Source organism: Lepus europaeus, chromosome 3 (genome assembly GCF_033115175.1).
Source record: "Lepus europaeus isolate LE1 chromosome 3, mLepTim1.pri, whole genome shotgun sequence".
NCBI lineage: Eukaryota > Metazoa > Chordata > Mammalia > Lagomorpha > Leporidae > Lepus > Lepus europaeus.
The window spans coordinates 62777277-62803697 of NC_084829.1; positions in this window are offsets into that span (position 1 = coordinate 62777277).

The following is a 26421-nucleotide window of genomic DNA, read 5'->3' on the forward strand; positions in this document are numbered from 1 at the left end:
GTTTATTTGTCGAAATTAAGGAACCACACTCATCTTCTCATATTTTATACAATTTTTATTCAGACTAGATGATTGATAGCCAAAATTATTGGCACACAATGGATTTAAGTATTAAATGATAATTGTTAAAGGTTGAATCATTACATACCACAGAAATTTAAATCCAAATAAATCATGTAACATACATATAACAGTGATGTAGATTTTTGCATTAACTTAATCAGGCTATATAATATTTGTTGAATCATTGTTAGTAGTTTTCTTGAAATTATAACTACCAGTCAGGTCAGGGACACTGAAAATTTTTTTTTTTATTATCCATGGGCATAAATCCATTGTTAGCATGTATAGAGTCAGAAAAAGAGGTACCTCTAATTTATTGCCAATTTGTACTCCTCTTTCCTCTCCCCTTTCCTCTCCCTGCTCTCCCCTCTCTCCTCTCTTCTTTCACCCTCCCCTCCATCTTTCTCTGTCACTCTCTCTCTTCAATAAATAGAAATCAAAAAGTAGAGTTGGAAATTACTGAAGTATTCACATAGTCCAAGGATCTCATATTACTGATGAATTGTCGGAGGCCACCCGACAAACCACACGGAGACACGCAGCACTCAGTCAATTCATCATCACCTTTATTGCCTCGTCGCGTTCCAAGCCAAAGTAGGGGGCCCGGCGATGAGGGACTGGAGTCAGTCTCCCTAAGGAAACCCTTCAGTCTCCAGCACCGAGCACACAGAAAGACAAGGATATATACCCCAGACCCCATACATTCATAACATTCATTGTGTGCAATCATGCATAGCACAGGAACAGAGCAAGTTTACAAAGTAGCAATGATCAGGGTACAAGCTCTGCAGATAGAGCAAAGAACATCATAAACCTTCATCAGAAGTCACATCCTGCCTGCAAGAATGTGGGATGAAAAATCGTGTGCCTTCAGCCTTCAGGACAATAAGCACAGGAAACAGGATTAGATAAGGGACAGCCTCAGCCTGCTGCATCTCATGTCGGGCCATGGCCACTCGCCCCGACAATGAATAAACTGAGGCTTTTAAGTGTCTGACTTGAAGTCTGAGTCTGCTTTTTAAATTTTTTTTCCATTGTCTCTGCAACTTGTCTGTATTCACCTATGGTAAACACACACACACACATACACACTACATTTTAGTTATAAAAATTTCTAAATTAAAATGAGAATCCTTGTGAAAACATAAATGGTGAAATACTCTTCAAAGAAGAGGAATCTTCAAAAGGTTATACGAAACACATATTAAGAAAAAAACTATGCATATATTTGAAAATGGTTTTGCATGAAAATAGACTTATCTTTTAAGTCCATCTTATGATGAATTTTTTGAAGTACCTTTCTATGATAATTTTAATAGAAAAAGCCAGCCACTTCATATTGATATTTTTGGCCAGGTATTTTTAATCACTCTCAGCTAGATACTTATGACAATATTAACAATATTATACCTTCCCCACTGTACTGTTGCAAACATCAACGAGATAAGACACATGAAATGACTTTGAAAACCACAATGTGCAATACAAATATAATAAAAGTGATTGAAATAAAAATAATAACTCTTGAAATATGTATAGAGACTCATATTGAACATCACTGCATTATAACAATACTTCAAATGACAATGTTTACTTAGGGAAGTATACATCATTGAAATGATGCTTCAATATACCAAATATATGTAGTATCTCTAGCTACTTAGAGCAATATAAAATTAGTGTTTGAAAATATAATCACAGTCAGATGAATCTTTATTATCAATACAAATAACTGTTGTAGAATAATGCTGTAAAATATGACAATAACTATATTATTTGAAATAAAATTGACTTAAATGAAAATTTAATTCTATAAAGTAATAACAATATTCATGAACTGTCTATTTATTCAATTCTCACTGAGGTATAATCTTTCAAACACTTTCTATCATGCATTTGATACAACCAGATGGGTAAGCTCAGGTCCATGAAAACAAAAGAGAGCAACTCATAATGCTTTGCTGTCGCTATAGAATGCAACTGTGTGTGAAGCATGCTTTTAACATCATTGTGTCTGTGGGTGTTCATCTTTGCATACGTAAGTTAAACTGATATATTCCCATGTCTTTATACATACAAAAATCTACATTTGGAGCAAAGGGGCATGCTATTTGGGTTTTTAATCAGTCCTATGCATAGAATTACAGCACCTGAAGGGACAGAAAAAACAGAGCTGGATTTTAAAAGGAAGTTTTCTGATGCAGATCACTGCTCTTTTCTCCTTTGAGTTGTTATTGCAGTACTAATACCAAGAAATGGAGCAACCTTTCAGACCTGCTCCACTGTCCAGTTTCAGTGGTGTAAATGCTATGTGCAAAAATTTTTAAATGACACCAGGAGCTAATGATAAGAAAGAGTATATGTCAAATTAAAAACTTAAGCTTTGATACTTCTTTAGTTAGTTCATATTTTTGAACTGAAGGTAGTGTAAAATACATCAAATGTTCAAGTCAATTGTGTTTCTGAAATCAAGATTTCTAAAGTCCATTGATCTGAATGAGGTAATATCAGACAGAATTCTTTTAACTGATGCCAAGTACAAATAAAATTTTAGTATGCATGTAAGTACTAGAAGAAAACCAAATTAATGTAGGCACATATTTTTAAATTAGCAGGCAGGAATTTTCTTTTGAAAGTTAGAGATAATTTAAAATCTTCATTACCAAAAAATTGAGATTAGTAAAGCATTACTAGTGTTGTTTTTATTTAGTACATGTACTTATTCTAAAGTTTTAGTCAATAAAATTATTGAAATGGCTTGCCCAAATGTATTCACATCTTTAGTTTCTTTGCTATTTTTCCTTTGCTTTCATATTCCTTTTCCATAAATTTTATTAGAACACATTTTTCAGAAATATGTCTTTTAAAGTGGGACTGTTCTACTTATTATACAAACAACTTAAACAGCAATTGTGCCTTTCTTGTTATATATATTAACTATATATGAAACACATAAATATATAATTTTAAATATATTAAATACTACAAATATATACATATACCACTTATGATCTATTCTGAATTAATTTAAATTTTGCTACTAATGGTATTTAACATAGATAATAAAGATCTTTTTTATAGTACACTAATTTGATTCCAAAGATTATTGGAGGTTGATTGCTAACAGTTGTTGATGAATCAATATCTTGAAGTTACACAATCCATATTTCTTTGAAATATATTCAAACTGACTTGTGGTGTTGTAAAATTATCTGCTTCGATCTCTTTTGTCTTTCTAAATCATAACTAAGTCACCTTTTATTTTACTGAGTATTATAGGTTAATGGATCAGTCAACTCAATTGTTTATTTCATTTGAATTTTTAATTTTGATGTTCCTATCAAAAACATTATCTGCTTTTCCAATATTTTATTACTGATGCATAACATTTTAAATTTTCCCTAAGGATTGATTTAAACTGTCTTAGAAATCAGACCGCTCTTTCACCACAAGCATAATAACATATTTATCAGAAACTATAGTCAGACCTTGGTTACAGCTCAACAATACTGCTTCAAATACATGTTGAAATAATTTTACTGCTCAGAATAAAAGTATGTTTCCAAAATTCCTGTGATGGAGACCTACAGAGTATTTAGAAAAATCATAACATTTCATATTGGCAAGCACTCAGCATTGTGGATGATGGAATGCAACTTCTTTGGAACCTGAAACAAAAGATATTTGATTTTGTAATATGGTAGAAGCTAGCATAAATTCTCATATGGTGGGAAAGACTAAAGAGATTTTATACAAATCAAATTAATAATATGTTATCTTATACTAATATATTTGTGATATTTACTAGAGATTATAAAACATATGTTACCTTCATTCTAAATATAAAGGCAATTTTACTCTCTTCACTTGTTTTCATTAGTTTCTGAATTCCAAATTATTTTCAAGTGTCTGATTATATCAAGAAGCTTCTTTGATACCAATTGGCTTTGTATATGTAAAAGAACTATTTCCTATGACAAAAATCAATATAGAAAGAGACTTTTGTGACAATAATTGACAGCTGACTTAGGTTTGATAGTTTAAAAAGTATTTTACAATGTATCACTCAATTTGTGCTTAATAAAAAGGTCTTACCAACATTAGACTATAATTTAAAAAGACAAAATATTCTTTTCTGAATATCAAATAGTAATTCTATTAACAACTTACAAAAAACTGCTTTTAGGGATTACAGTATTGTGTATGTGTGAATGTGTGAGTTTATTACCCCATGTTTTGATACATTAAGTATACCTTTCAACATACAGGTTATCTATATAAAAAATGTAGAGGCTATTTAGTATAGAGAATACTGTTGGCCAGATTCCAGATTCCATTTTTAATCTTAGGTCAAGCATGCTCAATCTGAAATCTGAAATTTTCCAGATCTGAAACTTTCGAGTACTGATATGTAGTTACATCTAGTTCCACTCCTGATTCCATGTAATGGGTGGCTGATATGGAACAAATTTATTTAGTGCCCCTAAGAGACAAAAAAGAAACCATCCCAGCCCCCTCCAGCTGCAGGATACCCTGTATATACATGCCCAGATTCGTCCGTGCAAGCGTGCCCACAAAATGTAATAAGATAGCAACTATGCAGGCTGAGCACCAACAGTAGGTTCCCTCTGCCTCCCATAAGAACCACCATCTGCATGTACTATTCATTGTGCGGTTTGTGTGTGTTTGTTTGCTGCTGTTATTCTCTGATCTGTGGTATAGATATCATTATAAATGTTTTAAAAGACTGTGTATTCCATTATGCGTGACAGTGACAGGAAGTTGTATGTTTAACTAGAGTGTAGTAATTTGGAGAAACTAGACAGTAGTGCAAGAGTGAATTTTTTTACAGCAGAATATGGTGTTGGAATGACCACCATCAATAACTTGAAGAACCAGGGTAAGTTGTTGAAGTTTTGTACTGAAAGTGAATAAAGAAGTTAATGAAAAATAGAGGGAAAAAAAAAAACACTACAAAAAGCTAAAAATGAAGATCTCAACTGTGTATTGACACAGTGGAGCCCTCAACAACACATATCCTGAATGGTATGCTGGTATTGAATCAAAGATTTATTATGATGAACTGAATATTGAAAAGAACTTTGACTATTCAACCAGCTTATTGTATTAAGTTAGGCATGGCATTAAATTTTGGTTTTGAAAAAACTATCTGCTGATCACAAAGAAAAGGAGGAACTCAATCCTCCCAAGGTGGATGAAAATGTGATCTCAGAACAAGTCTATAAAGCTGATGAAATGTCACTGTTTTGTCATTATTGTTCCAGGAAGACACTACATTTGAAGATTCGGTCTCTACAGGAATGAAAGATGCTAAGGACAGAATAACTGTGCTTGGATGTGCTAATGCAGCAGGCACACATAAAGGTGAACTTTCAGTAGGAGATAAAAGCTTGTGTTCCCACTGTTTTAAAGGAATCAGTTGCTTGCCAGTACATTATTATGCTAACAAAAAGGCACAGACTAAAAGGGAGATCTTTTCTTATTGGCTTCACAAACATTTTGTGCTAGCAGCTCATGCTCACTGCAGGGAAGCTTGACTGGATGACAACTGCAAGATGTTATTATTCCTGGACAATGGTTCAGCTCGTCCTACAACTGAATTTCTCATAAAAAATAATGCTCATGCCATGTACTTTTCCATAATATAACTTCATTAATTTAGCAATAGGGCTAGGGTGTCCTTAAATGGAGGAGAATAAATATAAAACACCTTCTGAAGAGTGTGCTACCAGCAGTTAAAGAAAAAAGGCATGCATAGAATGTTTTCAGAGTAAGTTTAGCAGGACAGGCAGCTTTGTGGGTGGTGGGTTAGGCTGCTACCTGCTGTACCAGCATCCCATAAGGGCACAGGTTCTCAAACTGGATTCAGATCTGGAATACTCCTGATGACCTGTCGTAGCATGCCACTCACTTACCCTGCTCCTCACATTCCTCACATGGCGTTTTTGGACACTTTTTATTTTTATTTTTATTTTTTTTTTATGCTCCTATAAAAGAAAAGCCCTTTTCTGCCTGACCCTTGAGAAATGTATATGTTTTATGGACATAGCATTCTCCCACTTACCTCATTCAACTTCATTCGGCCTATTGCACCTCTCCCCATCTAAGTGGGATTTAACTTTTACTTGGCAGTATTTATAGCAACTATTTTTAATTTTTTTTTAGGAATTCAAAAGTTGCTTCTGGTTTTACTTTTGGATATACTTATGTATTCTGGGCAGGCTGTTATATTTTATGCATATAAGGCAATATACTTTGTAGTGAAACATTATTTTTTTTTCTATTTTCTCTGGTACTAAAGCAATCATTGTTTAGAAAATAACACATAAGGGGTGGGCACTGTGGCACATCAGGTAAAGTCACTGCCTGCAGTGCTAGCATTCCAAATGGGAACCAGTTCTAGTCCTGGCTGTTCCATTTCTGAACTGGCTCTCTGGTATGGCATGGAAAGGAAGTAGAAGATGGCCCCAATTCTAGGGACTTTGCACCAGTGTGGGAGACCCAGAAGAAACTCCTGGTTCACAGCTTTGGATTGGCCCAGCTCAAGTCTTTGCGGCCATTGGGGAGTAAACCAGCGGATTGAAGATCTCTCTCTCTCTCTCTCTCTCTCTCTCTGCATCTGCTTCTTTGTAACTCTGCCTTTCAAATGAATAAATAAATCTTAAAAAAAGAAAAAAGAAAAGAACACATAGGTATGAAACAGCGTTGTCCAGTTGAAAATGTAGAAAGCAAGTAGAGATAAGATCTCCACCTGATGTAATTAGGAATTTGGGACTTGTAAGAGAAAGAGTTCAAGGAACTCAATCAAAAAGAGAAGCTTAAAAACTATAAAGATGAGTGGTGAGAACGTTACTAATGAGGTGAACAAAGCTATGCACAGAAATATATAATTGATTATTATTTTATCTAAAAAATAATAATCATCATTACAACTGCCTTGAATTATTTTGTTTATAAGATTTATAAATTTTAGTGGAATTCTATCAAAGATATATAATTTGTATTCTGTGGATATCTCTGTAGAATCTGTTATCAAACTGTATTTACAGTGAGATGAATAATACAAAGGGCAAGTTACTATTAACCTTTATCTTTTATTTTCAAAATAGGATCAGAAAATGATAGATTTATATTTTTTAAATTTGAAAATAAGTTTATTTGGTGATTTCATGAAAATAGTAAAATAAAAGCATGACTATTCTCTGATAATTGATTCTACCTTAAGGGATCTCACATTCTCATCGATGGAATATTTTATTATTACTTTAAACTATAAAAACACTGGTGTTACCCGCTATTAACAAACTACCAAAAATAAAAATAATCTAAGAATAATTCTATGAAAACAAATCTGGTGTGATGATACTTATTTCAAAATTTATTTTTTAAAAATAGTTACACAAAGAAGTAGAATATTTTTTATCTTTTGTGATTCCATACCATAAATTCTAGTAAGCTCAAATAAACTAAATTCTATAAGTTTGTATTCAATGAAATCAATTATGTTATGTTAAACTAGAATAAATGATGAATTGGTGCAAAGGGCAACCTATATGCAGTAAAGTGCTGAATAGATTGATTTGTAAGAAAATTGTAACCAAACCTAACCATGCACTCTCTTGGCTAGTCTACTGAGTCCCAATTTATCATATCAACTGAACCCTCCACGAAACCCATGTTTTAGGCTATCAAACCATGCCCAAATGGTTCAGTCACCAGATTGCACCAATCAGGTCATATCTGTATTCATTTTCTGCCTTTCTAGTTATAAAAGCAGCTCACTCCACAGTAAGGGTGGTCTGGAGTGCTGCTGAGTTTAGAAGTTTTTCTCCCAAGTAACTTGGGGTTATCTTAAATTGAGCTGGTCTCAGTTTTCTTTTAATATTTATCAATTATTACCATATCTTCATAATTATTATTACTGTAATATCAATATTTGAAACTTCTCAAAGATGAGTGAAGCCATTTCCTAACAACTATAAAATTCTATTCACATGACAAAATACCTCCTGAAAAGAAACATTTTAATGTTGCTGTATTGATTAAGAATTATTCAGTGGAAATTCATACAACTATTCAATCTGTTCTGTTCCCAACGCATTTCCAAGAAATGTAATATCTATGATTACAGGCTCTTGGCTTCTCTTGTGTACAATTTAACTCCTGCTAATTTGAACTCCATGATCTAAATTCATGCTATACCTATGCATCTCACTTCAATTTTCTGTATCTACCCCCCTACAATATGTAGAGGATTTACTATGTATTAAACCCACACTATGAAGTCCTGCCTCAGAATTCTCCTTCCAACATAAATACATAGCCCATCTACCTAAACCTTACACAAAGATAGATTCAGTTTTATATCTGAGAGTAATCCTAGGCTAACAAAATTTAATATAATAATCTAGGTCTTCTACTTTTATGTGAGAAAAACTTAAAGCTTATTCATAAAATGATCAAGGAGGGGGATTTGGTGATTTGAGGTGTATACATTATTAAACTATTTCAAAACATTCAAAATTTATTTTGTTATTTTCTATGTTAGTGTTTGTCAAATTGCATCCTTCAGCCATACCTGGTACCCTCCTTCCTTTACTGCAGTCCATAGACCTTTTTGCTCTACAAAGGTAAAGTTGAGTAGTCTACAACATCTTTATTAACCTTAATTTCCAGGGCTGCCTTCATGAGCATGTGTCCAGTGCAGTCACACAAGGTGCCACACCCACAAGAATGTAATCTGAAACTACAGTTTGAAATTCTTTAAAAAATTATCTTTGAATTAGTGTTTTTTGAAGGACTAAATAAAAGGGGATAGCTTTTATTTATGTATCCATTAAGTATAAAAAGAATAAACATTATTTGATTAATGTCATTAAAAACATTTTAACAGTACCTTACGAAAATCATCTAATACTTACACTTAACATAAAAGGAGATTGGTTAGATGATTCAAATTATTCTAAAATATTTTACTTTCAACTGTAATTGTCTTTCCTAATTCTACAGAAACTAAAAATATAGTAGGTACCATTTGAAATCCTGCATAATTTCAGAATCACACACACACACACAGGTTATGCTGAAGAAGTATTCTGCAATTTTTAATTCATTAATCATAAACAGATACATACAATCTGGCAACTTACATTATTTAGTAGTAGAATCCTGTCATGTTAATGTTACATGTCATGTTAATCGATATTCTGTATCTTTCTCACAAAAGTGTCAGTTTTTTAAATTTTGGAATGGACATTTGGTTCAGAAATTAAGACATACATCTTCCACTTTGGAGCGCCAGGGTTCAGCTTGTGGCTCATTCTCCTGGTTACAACTTCCCACCACTACAAGCCCTGCTAGACAGTAGTGATGGCTCAAGAATTAGTTTCCTGCCACCAAACTGGGAGACTAGGATCACATTTACAGCTCCTGATTCCAGCCCCCCAACTCAGCTCTGGCTGTAGTAGACACGTGGAGGAGTGAACAAGCAGATGGTATCTCCCTCTCTCTAAGTGTATCTAACTTTGTCTCTCTGACTTTCAAAGTAAGTAATGATATAAGTAATAGTTTATAATATACTTTCAAACTATATATATATATATATAGATCAATAGATAATAGATATAGATATAGATGTAGATACAGATATAGATAGACATAGTCTTATTTAAACTGAAAATAAAGGAAATAACCAAAATTGCCAAGTACCTGTACTCATGAGATATAGGACAGCCAGGACTTCTGGGCCACAAATTAGTAATCACAGGAAAAGTTTTCTCAATTTTAAGAACTTATTTAAGAAAATTAAGCCAAATATAGAGGGAGATTTGTTAATAGCATTTCCACTTTATTTTTTTGTTTACTTTAAGCAAGTAATTGATTTAAATTAACAGTTTGGTTTGTAAAACATAATATTGGACCTGGAATTTAACAGAATTTATACCATGCAAATAATGTCAGATTAGCTCATTCTTTTTAACTGTCTATGTCCACAGCTCCACCCAAGTCAAACTTACATTAATTATTAGAAAAATATAAAATCATTTGTATAATGATATTCTCCCCAAATCATGCCCTGACTTGTTTCAATTTGATAAATGGCTTCATCTGAAACAGTATATTGTGATGTGAAAGGAATTCAGCAATCAAAAAAGTTCAGAAATCCCACTATAGTCAGTAAGTGACCAGAGCAATTTATTACACTGGGGCTGCTTTCATGGAATATAGGTTATATCTAAGTGATTTGCCCTCTGTAAAGAAACATCAGAATTCTCTAGAAACATGGAATTAGAGTGATTAATGGGAGTCCATGTCCAGTATCTAAAACAAGAACCTGGACTGTGTTCATCTCAGTATTTGTGTCTAAAAGTGTCCTGGAGTACTCTATGATTTATATCATCCGGTGATATTAAACTATTGAGGAAAATCATATTACTGAGGAAAATTAGTTCAATTATGTAAATTCTGTTGTTAATGACTTGGTAAAAATTTGCCTGTGTTGTCAAGATTTATTTCTTAGAAATCTTGTTTCTTAAACAAAGGAGAAAATAACAAAGATATCTCTAAAATACCATAATCAACATTGTGTAACGGTGTGATGAATTACATATAGTTGAATTCTGCCAAGGGATTAGTACAGATTATATTCCATGCTACATTTAAGAAATTGACAAACTCCAAGTATCATGTTAATTTTTGCATTTAATTTATATAAATTAAATTTTATTATTAAGTATTCACATGCACTTAATTAAATGCATGAAACTTTTGAAATATATATGGTCAGGAAAAGATGGTCTTCCATTATGGACTTCACATTTGTTTTAACTCAAAATTCTGATAAAATCCTAATGTCATATGTAGTAATATTAGGAGGGGATGCCTTTGTCGGGTAATTAGGTAATAAGGGCTACCTATACCTTTATTAGTATCCACATAAAAGAGCCCATCAAGGTTTCTAGTTCTCTCTCTGCCATGGGAGAATAACAAAAGTTGATGACAATATGCATCTGCTGGATCCTAGCTGATCTGGCACTCTGAGCTATTAGTCCCCAGAATCGTGAGAAACACATTTCCATTGTTTTAAGCCTCCCAGTCTGTTGGTATTCTGTTCCAGCAGCCTGAATGGAGTAGGCTATGCTGTCTTTCTCACAAGGGTTTTCCATTGATACGGTATGTATCTGACACTCTAACACTTACTCGAGAATCATTTTACTACACTTTTATAATTGCATTATTGAACAAGAAATTAATTCAGTAATCTAGAAAGTCAGAGAGACATCCATCCTCTTAACTTCCTTATTTTGTTTTCACTTACTATATACTATCACCCAAAAAGATTTTCCCATTTCCTTCAAGGATCCTTCCCTAACCCACCTTGCTTGGGTGTATGATGTTCTCAAATTCTCCCTCTTTTACGGCTTCCATAGCTTGGTCATTCTGTGCTGTATTTGCCTGAAGATCCAGCCACCATCCTTGGTAATTATTACGTCCCATGTGTCCTTCTACTCTAGTCTTCATTGTCCCTCAGGCACATATCTCTGTAACTGCATATTGCTGATAGTCAATGCTTTATTGAACAGATGAATGGGTTCCTATGTTAAAATACCAAGGCTCTATCAGAAACATTATTTAGTAAGATTGGCTGCTTCTTAATTCATGAATTTTCATAAAGGCTAATACAGAAAAGAAAGATCAGCAATGAATAGAATATATTAAAACCACCTCATAGGCCGCACTATAGGAAAAGCAGGAGTTACTCTGATTTTGCCTGATGTCAGCCTAATCTAAGCAGATTTTTCACATTGACATTCTCTAATTTGCACACTTATGAATTAATATGTTGTTTCCTTTTCTGGGTGTTCCTAAATAATAATGATTTTACTTTGTAGCTTTATAAAGATTTGTAATTATATTCTGAAGAGTGATAGAAAGCAAATTTGATAGTGCTAAGCAAAGATAATCAGTCATCAGATTATAGAGTTTGGTGGTTATAGCCACTATCAATCAGAAGTAATAAAAGTGATTTCTTATTGAATAATAAAATTTATGTTTTCGTTATCTTTATGGTGCACCTAAAATGACCATGAAATAAGCTAATTCACTCTATTTTATGGAATAAACTGAATTTATTTCACATACCATCATGAGCAATTACACTTTAACAGATTTCATAAATTGCCAAATAACATTCCTGAAGGTGTATTCAAGAACAAATTTACCAGCTAAGACTTATCTCCTCTTGTCTTTTGCTCTTCATATGAATGCTTATATATTTTATTAGATCATTCACTAGAGGATGTAAAATTTTCAACAACACATCAATTCATATTAATTAGCAATATATTTCCATTATAATTCAAAAAGTTAATGTATTTGATTTTCAACTTAGTCAAAACTACATTTTGATTTTTTAAAGTATCTATCTCTTAATGTAAAATTATTTTACTTTAAGCCTGTGATTATCCAAAGAAATTGCTTCAATATTTTCACTCAGTCTTAAAACATTCAAACATTAGTGCTGTCTTGGCAACTTTGGTTACATTAATATATTTCACATCTGTAAATACTATTTGTCACTCAAGTTAACCTTCTAGAACTACATTGTGTAAGACAATAATGAATATCTATATGTAGTTAGTGCGAACATGAAATTTGACTAATTCAAATGGAAGCATATCACAAGGAACAGGGAGAATTTATAAACAAAAGATGTAAAAATGTCAATTATAAGGAAATAAAACCATTCTTGATAGGTTGGTTACAATCAAATATATTGTTAAAATAATTTCATCTATTCCTCTTTACTTTTTTAATGTAGCTACTACAAAGTTTAAAATTGAATACATGGCTTGCATTTGCAGATTAAAATTTATAACTATTAAATAAAGCTGTTCCGGTTTTTGTTCAATGGTCCCTCAGTGTATAATTGCCCATGTTTATCTTCAAAGCTTTAATTAATTTATTTTTCACCTGAACAATACTTTTATTTAGAATCTTTCATTTTACTAGCACAAACACAGAACATTTGATATGTAGAAAGGGAAGGCTCTCTCTATGTGTATGTACATATATTCATGAGTGGGAGAGATGACTTTGAAGGTTACACATGTATCATGTCCTTTAGTGGTATTACATAAAATATCACATTTCATTCAAACAAGTTCATGTGTAAGAGGTATTGTTTGTATTTCATAGACAGAAAGAATCTTGAGGAAGATTAACTAGTTGAAAAAACATTTCATTAATGTAAATTTATTTTACCTGATTTGCTAAAATTTTATCATGTCGTACTGCAGTAATAGAGATGTTTTCTAAAATATTTTTTTCTGAAAAAATATTTGTAACCATGTTATTCCCTTAGGCTTATGAATTTCAGGAATGCCAACATTTTCTTTATCATGACTTCTATCTGCTTTTGATTATTGCTACTTTAAGTAATTCTCAAATATTCTCAGGTGAGATGCTGTCTTGGCCTGCATTCACATATTATTAGGCAAAGTGTTTGAGAAAGGTCCAGAGTATCTGTTACCTCCTGCTGAGGGTGACAACGAAATTTTATCCCCAGTAAAATTTATTTTTCTACAGGCAAATTGGTACCAGTAGACAGTTTTGAATGCCATCCATAGTCAGTGACCATTTGCAACTTTGTATTTGAAAACTTCTCATAAATTATATTATTATTTTGTACAGCCTATAATCCACAGAATGTTTAGGCAAACTCCTCTATTCACCAAGCCTAATTCCATAGGCTCCCTATGGACCAAAGAGACATTGTGAGTCTTACAGTTCCTTCTATCAGTGGCATTCTTAAAGATCCCTGTCACATTTCCCTTTTTCAGTTTCATTTGTCATTGAACTAAGACTCTCATAATCTTATATACTTACTGATCTAAATATTTTTGTTAAAATTAAGAATTATCTGTATTAAATTGTATCTTTTATACATAAAAATGCAATGTAATAATAAATTTTAATGTGCTAATATTTACATTTTGCAAATTATTACATTTCCAAATACTTAAAGTAATAGAAATATTAAAACAAATCTTCAAATCACGTGGGATTTTCAAAGTAATTTAAAGGTTAAAAATGCAAAATTAAAAAGGCTGATTAAATTAAAGTTAATTTAGCTTTGTTGGTTTACTTTTGATTAAATTATTTAATGGAATATTAGAGTTCACCTCTCTAATTCTATTATGAATCTGCTAAAATTAATTTTTAATGTGGAGTCATGTTATATCCCTAAACATTTTCATTTATATTAATTAATGTAAGTAAGGTGAATTTTATATGTTGCTTGGTATCTTTTTCAGAATGTAGTTTCCAAAACTATAAAATAGTTATGAAAAATAGAGTGTTTTGGCAGGCGCTGTGGCTCAACAGGCTAATCCTCCGCCTATGGCTCTGGCACACCGGTTCTAGTCCCGGTCGGGGCGCCAAATTCTGTCCTGGTTGTCCCTCTTCCAGGCCAGCTCTCTGCTATGGCCTGGGAATGCAGTGGAGGATGGCCAAGTGCTCGGGCCCTGCACCTGCATGGGAGACCAGGAGAAGCACCTGACTCCTGGCTTCGGATCTGCGAGATGCGCTGGCTGCGGCGGCCATTGGAGGGTGAACCAATGGCAAAGGAAGACCTTTCTCTCTGTCTCTCTCTCTCTCTCTCACTATCCACTCTGCCTGTCAAAAAAATAAATAAAGAAAGAAAGAAAGAAAGAAAAAAAGAAAAGTAGAGTGTTTTTACATGAATATCAAATCATCCTACTAGTTTTCTCAATTTTCTTATTTTATTTCACTTTCTATCTTTTAATTAACCACATTAAATCCTATCAAAAATGTGCAAAATAATAACATGTATTAATTGCATGTCTGTTGAATAGAGACAAACTTATGTCTACTACCTGACCACTATAGTTTCTCTGGAAAAAGTTATGCTTTTTCAAGAGACATGCTGACATTCTGCATTTGCAAAGAGCTCTCAGTGAACATCAGAAATAAACAGCATGTATGAAAATAAGTTACCAATAAAAAAAAAAGTTTAAATCAGAATGAGGCAGCTCAACATCAATTTTACATAGAGTAAAAATCATTCATTGGGGGTAACAGCCAAAGAATATAAAGATGAGAGAATTCATTAAATTGCTGCCTATAAAATACTGTACTACTACGCGAAAATTGTAAGGACAGAAAGGAAAGGATGAAATAATGGAAATGTTTTAAATACCCCATATTAAGTATATTATTAATCTTGAACTGGATATACAATGCTCTTCCACACCTCCAGAGAAAGACTCTGGAGATAACATGAGTGCCTGATTTCCCAATATATGGAATGAAGTTTCAGTCTGTTTAATTTAAAATTTCAATGAGACAGAGTGCCCTCAGTAGATATGACTTACATGTAATTTACTTGACTGAAATGAGATGGAATAAATACTATGCTAATTAAGTTACTCTTATTTCTATAGTCAGTTATAAAGTTTCCTATGGTAACTGTTAAAAATAAAATGTGCTGTGATTTTAACAGGCCTCTGCATGAAGTACAGTTTAAATACTTTAATTCTGTAAAAATGTGATATTAATTGGTTAAGACTGCCAAGGCAATTATAATATCTGTGGGTGGTTTGAAGCTGATGCTGATCATTGATGCTTCATCAAATTTAATAAAATGCTGCTGATTTTTTTCGTGCCTGAATAAATTCTAAGCAAGTGAACCATATAGTACTACTCGTTCAGCAGCATTATGGAATTCATACAATTTTCATTCCAAAAGGAATTAAATATCTTTTAATCCATTTTCTTCACTTTAATGATAAAGAAATTTTTGTCTGCCAATTTTAACTTCTCCAAACATTTATACAACCATCATCAGCTTACAAAAATAATTTGAATTTATGTTTCCAGTTTTCTAGCTTATTACATCCTCCATTCAACACACACACACACACACACAAATATAGTCTCTAAGGTTGGTAAAAATATATCAAAGATTCATTGTTGAGTTTATTGATGACCAAAACTGAATAAAATAATATTGCAATTACATTGGAAAAAGCATAGTATATCTTTTGAAATATGTAACTAAATTAAGACCAGTTAATAAGCTAGTTGTTGTGATTTCTCCAAAAATCCTAGCTTGAAACTGATATCCATGATAAAATTGTACATGGTATGTATGGAATTTTAGCTAAATAATTTGTGGCACATAAAACTGTGGATCTAATCCAAGTTTAGCATACTAGAGGAAACAAAGCACTTTGAGTGGACCGTAGATTCTAATCAGTCTCATCATACTAGGTTCATGACATTAAGAAATTAAGAACATTGAGTCTAAATTTTGTCATCTGATGAGCAACAGAATTATACATAATGACTTCAAAGTCTCCTTCTTCTCTGTGGTTTAATGTATGATTACTTAAAAGATGATAATCACAGAGTAGTTTAGAAATGAACAGAATGTGAAAAAGAAAAAGATTGATATAGTCAGGTATTGGTAAGCAAAGAGGAGCTAAGGAACAGCAGCTCCTGACCTGCATATGCATGTGTGCTGCACAAACCCCACCTCCTTCTGTGATGATCCAACATGGCTGCAGGCTCTGCACACCCACTTCCCATTATGCACCTTTTCCTCAATTCTCAATCTAGCAACAGTTACCATGAAACTTCCTAGATTCCAAAGCATGTTGTGCAGCCACAGAGACAATCACTGCCATGACTGTTGCCTCCAGATCATCACATACCCTTGGAGCCCCACTCCAAACTCCACCTCCCAGGCACAATCCCCTATCCCATTAAAGGATGATCCTAAATTGCAGTTCATTCTCTTTCCTAAGACTGCCCACACTAGTGGACATGTACTATTCCTACAAGTAAATATTGCTTTCCAGGACATCTCTTTCTCTCACGGAGGCAAGAACCTAGAACCAGACAAGCCAGGGAGGCTCCTGGCTCCTGGCTTCGGATCAGCTCAGTTCCAGCTGTTATAGCCATCTGGGGAGTGAACCAACAGATGGAAGACCTTTGTCTCTGTCTCTCTCTCTTTGTCTGTAACTCTACCTCTCAAATAAATCTTTTAAAAATAAAAGAATAAAAAATTAATAAAAAAATGTGTTTGAATCTTTCTCTCATTTCTGACTCCTCAAGTCACTCCAAATTCTCTCCCACCACTACCAATTTCCAGTGCAATCGATTGGAAGATGAGCAGCCTCAACATGAACCAGTGCCAACCGGGATGCCAGCACCATAGGTGGAGGCTTAACTTACTATGCCACAGCACTAGCTTCAGACTCAAATAGCTTATAAGTGGAATATTAGTCCAACCTCAATGTCTGACACATTTTTAGCTCTCCTAAAAAAATAAAGTTTTGCTTTCAGTAGGAAAAAAGCTATAAAGATCTCATGATGATGGATTTTTGTCTCCAAATCTTCCCTTCCAATTGAGATTATTGAACAATGTTCCTACAAACTAAATGAAACTTATAAACAAAAGAGCAGAATCTAGACCTTTCTTAAGAGTGGTATCAAATTGACATCATACGTTATAAGTAGCCTATGCAGAAAAACATGCTAAATTATACTCAGCAAATAGTCCCTCCATACTCTTCAATGCTCTTCAATGATTTACTGAGGTCTTTTTTGGGAGTTCATCAGCAAGTCATTTTGAAGTCATCATGCTGTGATTAACTGCTGTGCCACTTTTCCCCTCAAAATTCATGAAAAATGCAGACATACTACCTATTTCGTCCATTGCATGAGTCTTACAACTGATTTTATCATGATCTCTCATGCTGGGTTTATAGATTGCTTGAGCTGGGGGTTAGAACTCCTGCTGATACTGTCACAGAGCAATCTCCTCAGGTTCTTCTAAGTGAATCTGCTAAAACTGTCAACAAGTCATAGCCATTAACTTTGAAGATAAATAGAGATAGACTCTTTCCTTCAATGTATCGAGAATTGAAAGTAATAAAATAAAGTTTTACAGAAGATCAGCTTAGTATTTCTTGTTTTGTTTCCTTTCATACTATTGTTCAGGCTGTTACTTGAAACTTAAACATTGGAAATAAGTATAACTGACTATTTTTACAGGCATGTTTTAGTAGATTGCCAGAAATTAACAGGATATTTTGATGTGTTTTGTATTGGACTCTGCATTCTAAAAGAAATTTATTTTCAACAAAGTCGATTTCTATTACTTGTAGCATTTAATTTCTTTAACTTGTCACAAATACTTATTTAGTAAATAAAAAACAGTTACTGTGTTTATTTTCCTTTGCAAAACAACTAATATAATACAAGTTTTTTTGGTTACAAATAAATACAAAGTAGTTAACTTGTAAACAATAAAACTGCAACTAGTAAGAATTGTGTTTGGTATAGATGGCCTAGAAAAAAACAAAGTGTAGTTCAAAAAGTTCATGAGAAATAAAATTAAAAGAGAAACTGATTTTGGTACAAGAATTTTGGAACTCATGCCTAGGAGGGATCTTCAGAAAGTTCATGGAAATGTGTGTTATAAAAACTAGCCATGGATTTCCAAATTTTTGAAACTAAAATACACTTATCTTTGAGTTTCATTTCCCCACATACTTTTTGAAGTATGATCATTCTCATTTCTCTTTCACTCTCTCACTCTCTCCCTCACACACACACACACACATACACACACAAACACACACATACACATACACACACATGCATCCCAATGCACATACACACACATGCATCCCAATGCACAAAAAACACACATGCATAGGCACACACTCTGATGGAGAACAGTAACAACCCTGAAATTACACTGTTTTCCTTTTCTAGAATATGAGCTACCTTATGTCATAGAGGATCATACCCAAACATTTAGACATGGTGCCTGCCACAGTGATGGATAGATTGTAGTTTGATTTGAATTTCAATAATATAGACCATGGTATTTGAGTGTGTGTTCATGTTTATGTGTATGTGAATGAGAAAGAGAAGATAGAGAAACTTTGCATTGTATCAAATGACAATACGGTAATAGAGAATACAAAATCCAGGGTTGCTTGAATCTAAAATAATATTTTAGATATTCAGACCAAAAGCTCATTATCCAAACATGTTTTAACAAGTGATTTGATATATTAAGTTCTGTTAAACACCGGTTGGTTAATTAATACAATAAATAGAAGAACTACTTTGAGATTGTGAAATAAATGACATTCAAGATATGTAAATAGGCTAGAGATACTGCAAAAGTATTCTTTCATTAAGAAGTCTTTGCATTGGTACCCCTGATTTAGATTTCAGACTGGTTTTATGTACAGCTGATATCATGTTATTCTGCTGCCTACTTTGAACAGAATTTTAGGTAATCCGTGCCTTTAGAGTAGTATTAGCAACTCAAATATAGCTTTTAGAAAAGTTCATATCAAGATGATTGAGATGAGATATGAAAGTTTTTGTTTGTTTGCTTTTCCTTTGCATTTGATTTGGTTCTAACAGAATTCCAAGATAATCTCTGCAAATGTATTCTCCTAGTCTTTGGCTTAGTTTTAATTTTAGAATAATGTCTTTTGAAGAGCAACGGTATTTTGTTGTTTATTTTGGTGTAGTGTGTGTGTGCGTGGGTGTGTGTGTGTGTGTTTGAAGTCGGATTTAATATTTAAGTCCATGATTTTGGTCTCATGTTATTAAAATATTTACCAAATGGGGCCAGCGCTGAGGCACAGCAGGTTAATGCTTTGGCCTGAAGCACCCGCATCCCATATGGGCGCAGGTTTGTGACCCTGCTGCTACACTTCCAATCCAGCTCTCTGCTATGGCCTGGGAAAGCAGTAGAAGATGGCCCAAGTCCTTGGGACCCTGCACTCATGTGGGAGACCTGGAAGAAGCTCCTGGCTCCTGGCTTAGGATCAGCGCAGCTCCAGCCATTGCGGCCAACTGGGGAGTGAAGCATTGGATGGAAGACCTGTCTTTCTCTCTCTCTCTCTCACTCTCTCTCTCTCCTCTCTCTGTGTAATTCTAACTTTAAAATAATAAATCTTTAAAAATATTTATCAAATTATGAAAATGTAAAAATTATTGAATGCAGGCCGGCGCCATGGCTCAACAGGCTAATGCTCTGCCTAGAGGCGCCCACACACCGGGTTCTAGTCCTGGTCGGGGCGCCAGATTCTGTCCTGGTTGCCCCTCTTCCAGGCCAGCTCTCTGCTGTGGCCCGGGAGTGCAGAGGAGGATGGCCCAAGTCCTTGAGCCCTGCACCAGCATGGGAGACCAGGAGAAGCACCTGGCTCCTGGCTTCAGATCAGCGCGGTGTGCCGGCCACAGCGGCCATTGGAGGGTGAACCAATGGCAAAAAGGAAGACCTTTCTCTCTGTCTCTCTCTCTCTGTCCACTCTGCCGGTAAAAAATAAAAAAAAAATATTAAATGCAATTCCCAATTGCACTGAAATAAAAGAAGAGAACATAGTGGTAGAAAAGTAGCTGAATAACAGAATAAAAGCAAGCTAAAGAATGGATTGTGTGAGAGAAGTGGCATCAGATACTGAGTAACTTTGTACATCACTGGAAGAAAACCCACTATTTAAAGAGAACATTACACATATGTATATGTGTGTGCGCTGTTTGTATATGCCCCTCTTTAACAGTATTGGTATCTTTGTCAAGGATTAATTCATTACTATAATAAATCTTGGGAATAGTATAAGACTTAACAATTTGCTAGTGTTTTTCAAATTTTTTCTGATTATTCTAGTTGTTTTGATTATCATATAAATTTGAGAAATAGTTTATTAACAGATGCTGAAAACCACCTCATTGAATTTATATTGGAATTCCACTCAATCTAAAGGTTAACTATGATATAAAACAGACAACTTAATCTCTCAATCCATACAGACAGTAAACCTCTCCACTTTTTAAGTCCTCTTTAAGTTCACTAAGCAGTATTATACAGAATTAATTAAAAACTTTATTCATTTTGGCCTCTTTTGGTAAGTTTATTCTCAAATGTCTTGTTTATATTGACACTAATGAATTTTGTGTGTGTTACCCAAATATCACTTGAGTTCATAGGAAGAAAAAAATTTATGCTTCGTAAACAAAATTAATTAAACCATCATTAAATGTTTGTTATGGTAACTAATAACAAAAACAATTGGTAGCAAAATATGATTACATTCATATACTTAGAAATTCTTTAATGACCCTTAAAATTCACTTTAATATATCTATAGATTTTTAAATTGTACTTTTTGATTATTCACTAACACACAGAAATAAACTGCTTTTTGTATGTTAAATTTGTATCTATGACTTACTTTTTTAGTTTTATTCACTACACTTAATAGTTGTTTTGTTTGCTTTAAGGGAAAAAACATTTCAAGTGTAAATAAAGGCCATTTTACTTCATCCTTTCCCATTATTATGATTTTAATTTGTTTTTACATGCCCTCTAATTTCACTGGATAGGAACTCCAGTAGATTCTTAACTTAAAAATAGTTTGAAGGTGTTTTGTGTGATACAGCTGGTTAAGCTGCTGATTAGTTCTCCTACACCCCATGTCAGAGTGCTGGTTTAAGTATTATCAAGGCTAATTCATATCCAGCCTCCTGCAAAGGTATCCTCTCCACGTCCCATATCAAAGTCCCATATCAGAATCTTGGTTTGAATTTGGGCTGTTATACTTCTAATCCAATTCCCTACTAATGTGCCTGGGGAGGCAGCAGATGATAGCCCAAGAACTTGGGCTCTTGCCACCCACTTAGGAGACAGGATGGGGTTCCTGGTCCTGGCTTGGATTGGCCTCATCATAGCTGTTGTAGGCATCTGAGAACTGCATGAGCATATGGGAAATCTCTCTATCTTTGTCTCTCTGGGTCTCTGGAGGTCATTCCTTGTCACCTGACATTTTTGTAGATGAAAATAAAATATGCAGACATTAAAAATTAGTGTCAATAGACATAAGGGTACCTCAAAAAGGTCATGGAAAAGTTAATTGAAAGATAAGTTTATTTGGTTGAAAAATATTGTTAAAACTATAGTTTTTTTTTTTTTTTGCTTTTTTAAGGTTTATTTTATTCATTTGAAAGACAGAGTTACAGAGAGAGGTAGAGACAGAGAGAGAGAGAGAGAGAGAGAGAGAGAGAGAGGTCTTCCATCCACTGGTTCACTCCCCAGATTGACGCGATGGCCGGAACTGTGCCGATCTGAAGGCAGGAGCCAGGAGCCTCTTCCAGGTCTCCCACATGGATGCAGGGCCCTAAGGACTTGAGCTATCTTCTACTGCTTTCCCAGGCCATAGCAGAGAGCTGGATCAGAAGAGGAGCAGCTGGGACTAGAACCAGTGCCCATATGGGATGCGGGTGCTTCAGGCCAGGGCTTTAACCTGCTGCGCCATAGTGCCAGCCCCAAAACTATAGTTTTTTAAAATACATTTTATGAACTTCCTGAAGTCTGCTCATCTTCTTGACTTACTCTCAGTCTTATAATAAATGCGCCCACCAATTCCTTACTAAATAAACACTAGTCTAGTCCCAAATAATTTTAGAAGCATGATCTGGGGAGATTCCAAGATGGCTGAGTAGGGAATAACATACTGCGCTAGCCTCACAATAAATATATATTTTTTAAATGTAGGAAGTGCACTCTCAGGGGAGAATTGGAAAGAAAACCACACTGGATATCCTACAAGATGTATGGAGGTTGTGAACACGCAGCAAGAACACAAACATGAACACAACACATGACTGCAGCAGCCAATAGCCATAGCAGGCAGCAGCTTGGAGATGGAGGTGAGACTGGACTCCAGAAACCCGTGATGATATAACAAGAGGGAGCATGTGGTGTGAGTCCAAATTGGAACCCTGGGGTCTAGCAGGTTCTAGTGGTTGCCTGTGACCCAGTGGAAATTGAGGGGGCATGTTTATCTCGCCCCAGGTTCCCTACAACAATACCTGCTGCCCAGTTGAAAAAGGCAGGTGCCATTTAGGGTTTGGGCGGGAGCTGTGTTAGACCTTGTGCATGAGCACAGCACCTGGCTGAGACAGGAAGTCATCTTTGCTTCAGCACGGGCAGCGGTGGTGGGGAGAGAGCAACATTCTGCCAGAGGCTCTTGTGTGTACACCTGTGATACAGAGATTCCAGCAGAGGGAAACATCCACAGTCCCAGTGACTTTGAGCCTGGCTGGGTGGTGGCTAGGCACCCCGTAGGACTTTAAGGCACCCTCAGCCTCCCAGGATCAAGACACCTAGATGGAGCTGTCTCAAGGCACTTCTGCTTCTCCTTTGACTAGACAGGCTGGCAGGGCAGAACGTACCTCTGTGTCTGACAACAGTGAGAGCCTTATGTGCTGAGACTGGAGTAGTTGGTGGTTACATGAAAAGGTGCAGGATGTAATTGGGTCTCTCTGGCAATCACTGGGTGTGGCTCCACATGCTTGGAGCTCTTGGTTGCTTGGGGCAGGTCACTGGGTTAGAGCTGAGCTTTACAGTGAAGATTGTGCAGATCATGTGTGCAGTTCATATGGCGGCTGGATGAGTGTTGAACACACTATGGGCTGACACCCATGCACTTTCAGCATGGAGATGAGGTGAATGGGTAATAACACCAACATAGATGAGCATTCCCCCACTTCTATTAAAAAGAGGAGATGCACAACACATTCTTGTGTTTTACCCTGGATACTTACCCCATCCTGCAGCACTGGCCAGAGTTCCCTGGCCATACCCACCACACATTTCCTGGTATTCACTGAAAGTGCAGACATCCCACTGAGCCACAGAGGCATAGCTCAATGAGAAAAGCTCTTGGAGGAAAAAAAATTAACTCCATGAATGCCTAAAAATAAATGCAAAAATTCAAGAAAGAAGAATAAGGAAGACACCATAAGTCCCCCCACCCAAAGGAACATTCAATTAGAAGGTGAAGATGAAGATTGAAGAAATACTAGAAATGGAATAAAAATTAATTATAGGATTATTCAAAAGCAATCAAAAGCAAATCCATGAATTAAAAAAAATCACACATAAGATGAATGAAAGTTTTCCACATGAAATTAAAAAATTAGGGAGAAATCAAAATGAAATTTAGAAATGAAAAATTCAATAGTACAAAAAAAAATGTGCAGAGGAAAGCCCATATGGCAGACTTGGCGAGGCAGAAGAAAAGAATAGCCGTATTAGGCAACAAATCTTTGGGAATCACTCAGTAAAACCAAAAAAACACAAGAAGAAATTAGAAAAAGTAAAAACAGTGTCGCAAGTTTATGAGATACTATCAAATGACTCAATATATGAGTATTAGGAGCTCCTGAAAGTATAGAAAGAGAATGGACTAGAAGGCCTATTTAGTGAAATAATTACAGAAAAATTCCCCAATTTGGAGAAAGAATGTGATGTGCAAGTACAAGGAACACATTGAACTCCTAACAGAAAGGACCAGAAAAAACCTTCACCATGACACATTGCAGTCAAACGCTCCACAATAAAACATAAAGAAAAGATTCTAAAATGTGCAGTAGATAAATGCCAGATTATTTTCAGAGAATCTCCAATTAGACTTACAGATGAATTCTCATCAGAAACCCTACAGGCTAGAAGAGAATGGCAACATACAGTCCAAGTCTTAAGAGGAAAAAAAAAAATTGTCAACCCAGAATGTCTTGGGATCAGCGCAGCTCCAGCCATTGCGGCCATCTGCGGAGTTAACCAACAGAAGGAAGACCTTTCTCTCTGTCTCCCTCTCACTGTAATTCTACTCTCAAATAAATAAATAATAAAATCTTAAAAAATATATTGCTTATTAAAGAACATATGAATAATATATGTAACACTTATTTAAATTTTAGTCATTCTTATATTTTAGATTAAAAGTGAAAATTTGGGCCGGCGCTGTGGCTTAACAGGCTAATCATCCTCCTTGTGGCACCGGCACACCGGGTTCTAGTCCTGGTTGGGGCGCCGGATTCTATCCCAGTTGCCCCTCTTCCAGGCCAGCTCTCTGCTATGGCCCGGGAAGGCAGTGGAGGATGGCCCAAGTACTTGGGCCCTGCACCCCATGGGAGACCAGGAGAAGCACCTGGCTCCTGGCTTCGGATCAGCGAGATGCGCTGGCTGCAGCAGCCATTGGAGGGTGAACCAATGGCAAAAAGGAAGACCTTTCTCTCTGTCTCTCTCTCACTATCCACTCTGCCTGTCAAAAAAAAAAAAAAAAAAAAAAAAGTGAAAATTTGCTTTACAGTTGTGCTTCCTTTCCTATGAGTGAATATTTTGGCTTCAGTTATCTCACTTGGTGTCTTGCTCACCTCAAATTAACCAAACTACCACATGATTTTATTCAAAATTCTGTGTAGATCTGTTAGATGTCATCTACTTCAGAATTAATATTAGTATAAATGATGAGTGTGAATATTTTGCTATTACTTTATTTCAGTGTAGGAGCTTACTTATATTTGTATACAAAATTCAGATGACACTTGAAAAGTCAAGTCATTCTTTTTATAATTCCATTAAGAAATCATTGGTGGCAATTAATTTTCTTCTCATTCAGTTTTAAAATATAATACTAGCAACAATTGTTTTGCTTTTTCACTTGACCTTAAGAAAGAAAATTATCCACACTAATGTAGTAATAATTATTTCAATTTGCACATTTTAATAAGAGAATTAATACACGGATAATAATAAACAATCTTAAAATCTCTAATTGGTCACAAATATGTCAAACTGTTCGATTGCCCTATGTTAAAAGGCTTATGTTGCCGGCGCCGCAGCTCACTAGGCTAATCCTCCGCCTAGCAGCGTCGGCACACCGGGTTCTAGTCCCGGTCGGGGTGCCGGATTTTGTCCTGGTTGCCCCTCTTCCAGGCCAGCTCTCTGCTGTGGCCCGGGAGTGCAGTGGAGGATGGCCCAAGTCCTTGGGCCCTGCACCCCATGGGAGACCAGGAGAAGCACATGGCTCCTGCTTTCTGATCAGCGCTGTGCGCTGGTCGCAGCATGCCAGCCACAGCGGCTATTAGAGGATGAACCAATAGCACAATGAAGACCTTTCTCTCTGTCTCTCTCTCTCAATGTCCACTCTGCCTGTCAAAAAAAGTTTAAAAAATTAAAAAAAAAAAGGCTTATGTTGTCAAAGATGGGACTAATCAAGGAATTGACAGATGGAATAATATTTTTCTAAATATATTATGGATATCCATAATGTCTGAGAGCTTTTATTTAAATTACTGTAGGTTTGAAAATATTTAAATACCTTATATGGTTAAAAATATGTATGTCTTCAGTTTGGTCTTTGAATATAATTTTATATATTAATTTAAATTACTTTAACATTTTAGGGATAACAGGTGCCTAAGTTATCTTTATGT